The sequence below is a fragment of the Rhamphochromis sp. 'chilingali' genome (genome assembly GCF_963969265.1).
Source record: "Rhamphochromis sp. 'chilingali' genome assembly, chromosome: 21".
Taxonomy (NCBI): domain Eukaryota; kingdom Metazoa; phylum Chordata; class Actinopteri; order Cichliformes; family Cichlidae; genus Rhamphochromis; species Rhamphochromis sp. 'chilingali'.
In genome coordinates, this window is record NC_137949.1 from 9,455,122 (window position 1) to 9,462,338 (window position 7,217).

Sequence of the window (7,217 nt, forward strand, 5' to 3'; positions counted from 1 at the left end):
ACAGTTCAAAATCAGGACTACTGAGGACTTAACCAAGACAGAACCAGAATCAGAACTAGATGATAGTAGCACTAAAAATCATCATAGACCTGCACTACACTTATTTTTTAATTCTACCAAAGTACAATATTTAGATTGAGAAAAGTTTATATAATTATTTAGCCTTGTTGTGCAAACAAGCCTGCAAAACTTAATAAATACAGAATTTGAAAAATAGCAAACCTAAAAAGAAACACTAGGTACGAGATACATGAGGACCTATGATACGGTGATACTTTTGGTAAACAACCATTTGACTAACATGTGTGTCTCACCTGCTCTTGTTCATCTGTTCTGTCCTCGTTCTCCTCTCTCTCCCTCTTTGTGCTGACAATCATCAAATATACAGTTGAAACCAGATATTTACTCTTCAGATAAAAACACTTTTTTAATTGTAACATCAAATCAGACTAAATGTTTATTTTTTTAGATTGATAAATATAAAAACATATTTGTTAACTTTAAGAGTAAAGAGAGAAACTATCTGTATTTCTTAATTGTAAATGGCACCAAATTGTATTCAAACTTGAGCCACATTTATGGAGCTCCACAGTTCTTTTCCTGGTGTTTTGGTTGACATCTCTTGATTTTCCCATGTCAAAAAAACAGGCTCTGTGTTTTGCCTTATATGCATCCACAGCTGTGCCACCAGTTTACTCACATGGACTCTACTAACCTATCAGAAGCTTCTTCAGCTCAGAATGGAATCGTCTGGAGTTTTCTTATTAATTAACAATAAATTTAGTGTACATGTACTCCTAAATTTAATGAAAGTGATAAAAATAGCTCTGTCTCTCTTTATTCTGACATTTAACTAATTCAAAATATATTTCAATATTTATCTAAAACAAAAGTTTACTCTAAATTGATGTTGTACAGTAAAAATGTTTTATGTTTTCTCCCTAAAGTGTAAATATCTGGTTACAAATGTGAATATCCTGCTGTGTACTGAAATCCCTCTTGTTTTGCATAGAAATATACTGAACAACATACAAAGCATAATATATAAAATAACATTTACCTGAGTTTTTTCTTTGAAAGAACCCTCGAATGTCCATTCTTATGTTTCAGTACATAACTGAAACCGATTTAGTCGGGGAGGGTAAGAACTGAAAATATGAAATAAACACATGTAAGCTAAGACTCTCTAAAAAAAATAGCATTTGTTCGGCTTTTCATTTTGCCATTTGTTGATTCACTTGAAGAGCAAGTAACGTAATATTGGTCAAGTGATCAGTTTGATATCAATCTTTCGTGATGCACCGTCATATTTACATTATTTGTACGGTACGAATGATTTGCTTTGGTACCTGGTCAAACTTAAGCTCTCCTTAGTATGGCTGGCTCCGTCTCTCCAACAGCGCACTCACGGGCAGCAGCTGCCCCGCCCCCTCGCTCAGTCGCTTAGTGCCTGAGCTTGGATCATACCAATATCAGGGGGGGATTCACGCACAGTCGTAAATTCCCACAGTGTGCACTATGTGCTTCGAATATTGTGTGTACTTTTTGTTTTATACAGTTGTCAGCCAGGCATCTAACTATGAAAAAATTACACTCCAAAATACCCCGGGCTTCTGACAAAACAACCCGGGCTTAAGCCCCGTAAGCCACCCCCACGCTCCGCCCCTGGATACACCTGCTGCTGTCAGACCTGCAGGTATCAGGCTGTGATGTTCTCCTTTGGAGTGGCACAAATAATTTGTCTTATTAAATGCAGAACAGCTGATTGTTCTGTAAACAGTTTCAAGTGGTTATAAAAAAAGGGTAAAAGGTAAATTGCTGCAAATAACTTTGTTTGCAAAACTTGTGCATATGATTTTAAAACTGACAAATATTTGCATTTAAAGTTATGAAATATGATTCAACGAACTCTCAGATTTTATGTTTTTTGTCTGATTCTAGATCAATGTTGTTAATACAGTTTGTCAAAATGAAAACATGACTGTAAATTCAGACATGTGAGGTTGTGCTGAAAAGGATGAGACCAAACACGGCAAATAAACAGTTTTTAAAGGTGAAATGTGGAGGAAACATCAAAGTGGTTAAAATGGCCAATTATACCCTGGACCTCAGAGGGTTAAACGTTTATTTTAAGTAACACAATAGTTACTTTTCAAGTAATTAATTACTTTTAGAATCTTGTAACTCAGTTACTAACTCAGTTACTTTTTTGAAGAAGTAACTAGTAACTATAATTAATTATTTAAGTAACTTGCCCAACACTGCATTTATCCATCGACTGGAAGACTTTATTAAAGAGAGCCGAGTTTACACACAGCAGAACCCAGCAGGCTTCCTTTCACACTCCACCTGATGGAGGTGAGCACCTGGAACATATGGAGCGCCAGGACTGCCATAATGAATTAATTAAATACACCATTAAATAATTAATTAAATGTGGCAATAATTAATTAAAATTGGAATTAATTAATTAAATAGTTATGATACATGTAATTAATTATTGACACATTTAATTAATTATTGACACATTTAATTAATTATTTAATGATATATTTATTTATTTCATTTTGGCAGTCCTGGTGCCTGGCTCTCATCATGAAATAATTTTATCTGTCAGCCTCACCCATCAAACTCAGGGGGCGGGGTTAACGCTGATCGAGTCAAAACCATTGCTTTGGCCTGGTGGCCATTGTTTCTAGCACACAACAACCGGCATGTGGAAGCTAACAGAACTGAACTTTGAAAAACCCTGTTTGTGTGTCACCAAATACCGTTTTAATATTTTTTTAGCCGAGAATGTAGTGGTTTAATCTTCATGTGTCGGTTTGTCAAGATACAGCCTCTTTGCAAAAGTGCTTCGATGATTTCGGAGATGTCTGCCCAGTCTCACGGCAAAGCGTGGGATAGACACGCTCGCCTCGCAAGCAATCCCACCGACAAAGCGCAGGCCCCGGTACACAGCTGTAGTAACCCCCGCTGACTTCTTTTACTGAGGTTATATTTATCAGTGTTTTATTTCCTGAAGTTCTTATGTGTCCTACGTGTTTCAGTCGCCAATTCTGAATTATAACTAACATTAAAAACATGTTTAAGGAGGAGAGAGAGCAAATAAATCTGTTTAACATCTGATCTTTGGGTTTTTGTTCAGTAATCAGCGTGACCTGTGTATAAACGCATAAAAGAGATAACGTTGGTGTTTCTGTCATGTAGTAACTGCTGGCTTTAACTGTACAAAGGTTGTTCGACACTATGAAACACATACAGACTTCATGATGTTCGGCTAATATTTTTATAGTGAATATTAATCATGCTGACCTCGCTCTGTACACCACGCAGCGAGGTCAGCATATCCACGATATCCTCAGCTCCATGAGTTAACACAAAGTTTCCCAGCTGACTATCTAACTGCCAACTATTCCAGAGACATGAAAATATACAGCATAAAGAAAAGTGTAAGAGACTCAGCAGCAGATTAGAATAACAGTTATACATTTAATAAATCACCAAATGAATCCAAGAAATGAGCAAACCTGTTCCGACAATTTGAGTTTGTATTCCCTCAGCTGCAGACTCGCTGCTGTTTAAATGTTTGAAAAGGAAGATTAGATATAAACAAACGTCAAACATAGACTCAGTCTGCCTTCACATTTGATATGAGGCCAGCACGTATAGTGGCTGTGTCCTGTTTTAAGATCATACATGTAAAATTGTCGTCTGACCTCCGTCGATCCAGCCGCTCAGAGTCCGTGGTTACCATGGTTACTGCATAAGCAGCTATAATGTTAACACCTGGCACTGAGGAAACCTCCCGGCAGCATGGGTGTTTATGTTTTTCATCGCAAAAGAACTGTCTGAATGGTTAACTGAAGTTAACTTGGATAAATTATAGTTAAGGAGTATCACAGATAACACCTACGTGAGCTGTGCGACTGTTCACCACCACACTGAAATCAGCAGGCTGTTACTGAAATACACGTGCTATATCATAAACTATGATATAAATAGGGAGGTCCTATTAACATGTTTAGTTTTAAAGGACACCTTCCTGCCTTTAGTCTCCTTCATGAGCAGTATTAGTTTTCTTCTAACATCCAGAAGTCTGCACGATGTGTTTCATAGTTTGTAACAAGCCTTTGACAGGTAAACATAACATGACCGAAAAAGCAAAAAAAAAGAGAGAGAGAGAGAGTATTGACATAAGAAGAGAAAATGCTCTCAATTATGGAGACAGGCAAATGGTTCATTTATGTTTGATGTGTGTTTATTCCTCCCTAAATATCGTCGGTGAAGTTTGCCATGCACGTCAGAATTTCCTGCGCATTTTTATACCTCTGCCAACAGAGAGAGAAAAAAAATCACATTCTAACAGACAGCTGGTGCTTAGAATACAGTTGAATAACTATTAAAAAACAGATGATATTTAGATGATAGTTCAGTCTAACACATGTGCCAGTGAACCATTAAACGTCTGTGAAACTATGCAGTTATGAAACGTAACTTTAACCTCAGCCAAACTGATTTGCTCAGTTGTAAATAAAACAGCGAAGTAAACGTGACCCGACAGACAGAACCTGAGTGAATGAAGTCCAGCGTTTAACCACTGAGAGCTAAAACTCAGCTGAGGTTTGAAAGCTGTGTGCCGGTGATTGGACATCAGCCGCTGATGAAGCTGGTTCGCCTATAAAGTGCTCTGTAAGGAAACAAGCTCCAGCAGCTCTGCGCTCGGGGAAAACACTATATTTACTTATCTTGTGCAGAAAAATGCGCTGACATTGCGTTATATCGAGCACCGGCTGCCCAGTTAAATTGTGACTATCACCAGGTAACGTAGGCGTGTTTCTTGAATTAGCAGCAGGTGTTAAACAGCTGACAGATGAGGAGGAGGATGCATGCAGGTAAACTGAGGGTCTGTTGAGCTGATCGCTGGTTTCGTGAGAAAAATGTCAGCTCGTTCTTTATGTTACAGAAGCACAGAGACACAAGACCAGGCGGAAAGAGACGATCGTTCGGTGAAAATGAGAATCTGCGAATGCAACATGTGGAACACGGAGAGTGGAATATGTAAACAAACCGGTTAACGTAACCCCCTCGGTGCACTCTGCATGCTAACTGTTAGCAGAGCTAGTGAAATCTCTGAAAACATCTGAGCACTTTTGCAAACATGTTCTATGTTGACAACCTGACCAGACATACGTCGCGACATTCGCGGCTAAAACACTGTTAAAAGTGTAGCTGGTGACAGAAAAACGGGGTATTTTAAAACTACACCACCACCATTGCTGCCTGTGATTTGATCTGCATTCTGGGATACCTGGCTGCCCCAAGTCTACACAAGCAATCGATTATCTAGGATCGACCTGTTTTGACTTACTTTGCACGGCAACCAATCAAATGTTAGAGAAGCTGCATGGGCAGCGTTAACCCCGCCCCCTGAGTTTGATGGGTGAGGCTGACAGATAAAATTATTTCATGATGAGAGCCAGGCGTCAGGACTGCCAAAATGAAATAAATAAATATATCATTAAATAATTAATTAAATGTGTCAACAATTAATTAAATGTGTCAACAATTAATTAAAATGTGAAATACATAAATAATTAATTAAATGTGTCAATAATTAATTAATTACATGTGTTATAACTATTTATTTAATTAATTAATTCCAATTTTAATTAATTATTGACACATTAAATTAATTATTTAATGGTTTATTTAATTAATTCATTATGGCAGTCCTGGCGCTCCATAGAAACAGACCAAGTCTGGGGTTCGCAAACCAGATGAAAACAGAAACGTCCACAAACATTAAACCACAATACAACACATGAAACACATATTTATATTTGTCCTATAACTAATTCAATAACACATAGATGTCAACCACACTATTTAAAGTAAAACTCTCCCCTAACTCACACTTTGGTTCGCTCCAGGAGCTCACGAGCAGGTGATTGGGCTGCAAAGGAAAACACCAGGGAGGCGAGTACTGTTAGCACACTGCTCTTAAAACACAAAGAATTTTGGTTACAGACCAATGATAGAACTCAGGTTCTTCTTCCTGACACAAGTATGATGTCCACTCACTCTGTGTATTCACTTAGGCTACGTTCACTCTGCAGGTCTTAATGCTCAATTCCGATTTTTGGATCAAATCCGATTTTTTTTTTTTTGTCTGCTCGTTCACACTACAAAAAAATGCGACAGCAAATGCGCTCTAGTGTGAACGCTCAAAGCGGCCCGCATGCGCAAAACAAGACGTCACACACAGCGCGCTCTGTTTAGACCCAGAGCAACAGTATGTTTGCTGATGGCCTTAATATAAAGACTTCGGACTTTACGTTTCCCAATTTTTGCTTTAAGGTATAAAGTTATTTTGTTATCTACATACGTCCTAATAATGATCCTTATTGCTGTTTAAGAGAGGAGCGGTGCTTCAAAGGATAGCTGCAGATTTCTGTCAGAATCTGCAGGTTATACAGTACAAATAAAATGTTCACGTTTCTCCAACGTTGTCTTCCCAACAGTTTCACTGACATCTACACTGGATGGCCAGGAAGCGTTCGCGATGTCTTCTCGGCGCTGATAATCGGCGTCTGTCTTGTGTCAGTGACGTAAAAGACGGATTTAATGCTACATGACCATCAAACAGCAGCCGCTTTATAAAACATCAGATATGTATCGGATTCAGGACCACATACGAAAGTGACCCAGATCGGATTTGAAAATATCGGATTTGTGCCGTTCACACTGTCACACCATGATCGGATATGGGTCGCAGAGGGTCACAAAAGTCGGATTGGATGCGCTTTCGCCTGCAGTGTGAACGTAGCCATAGATACCAGCTAATGACCTAATAAAGAATCACTACCACAAATGTGTTTCTTTTTTTATTTAGTTGTTAAAATATCAATCACTCAAATGAATACAAATACAGGTGCGTGATGGAACCCCTGGCCTCCGTTACACACCTGTATCATCTGAGCTTGTATATGAGGAGCAGGATTTTAAACTCAGGATTTAACAGGGAGCCTCAGTAAATCAGTAACAGTCATCCCAGCAACACTTCTCACCCTCCACTGAGGACAACTGCTTATCCAGACTCGTTACTTCCCCCAGGGAGCAACTGCATTAAAGAAAAGTAAGTCATTATATTACTTTGGTGCTACCGTGTCCATCTCTTCACGTCCACACTCCTACAGCTGCTCCACTATCGCCCT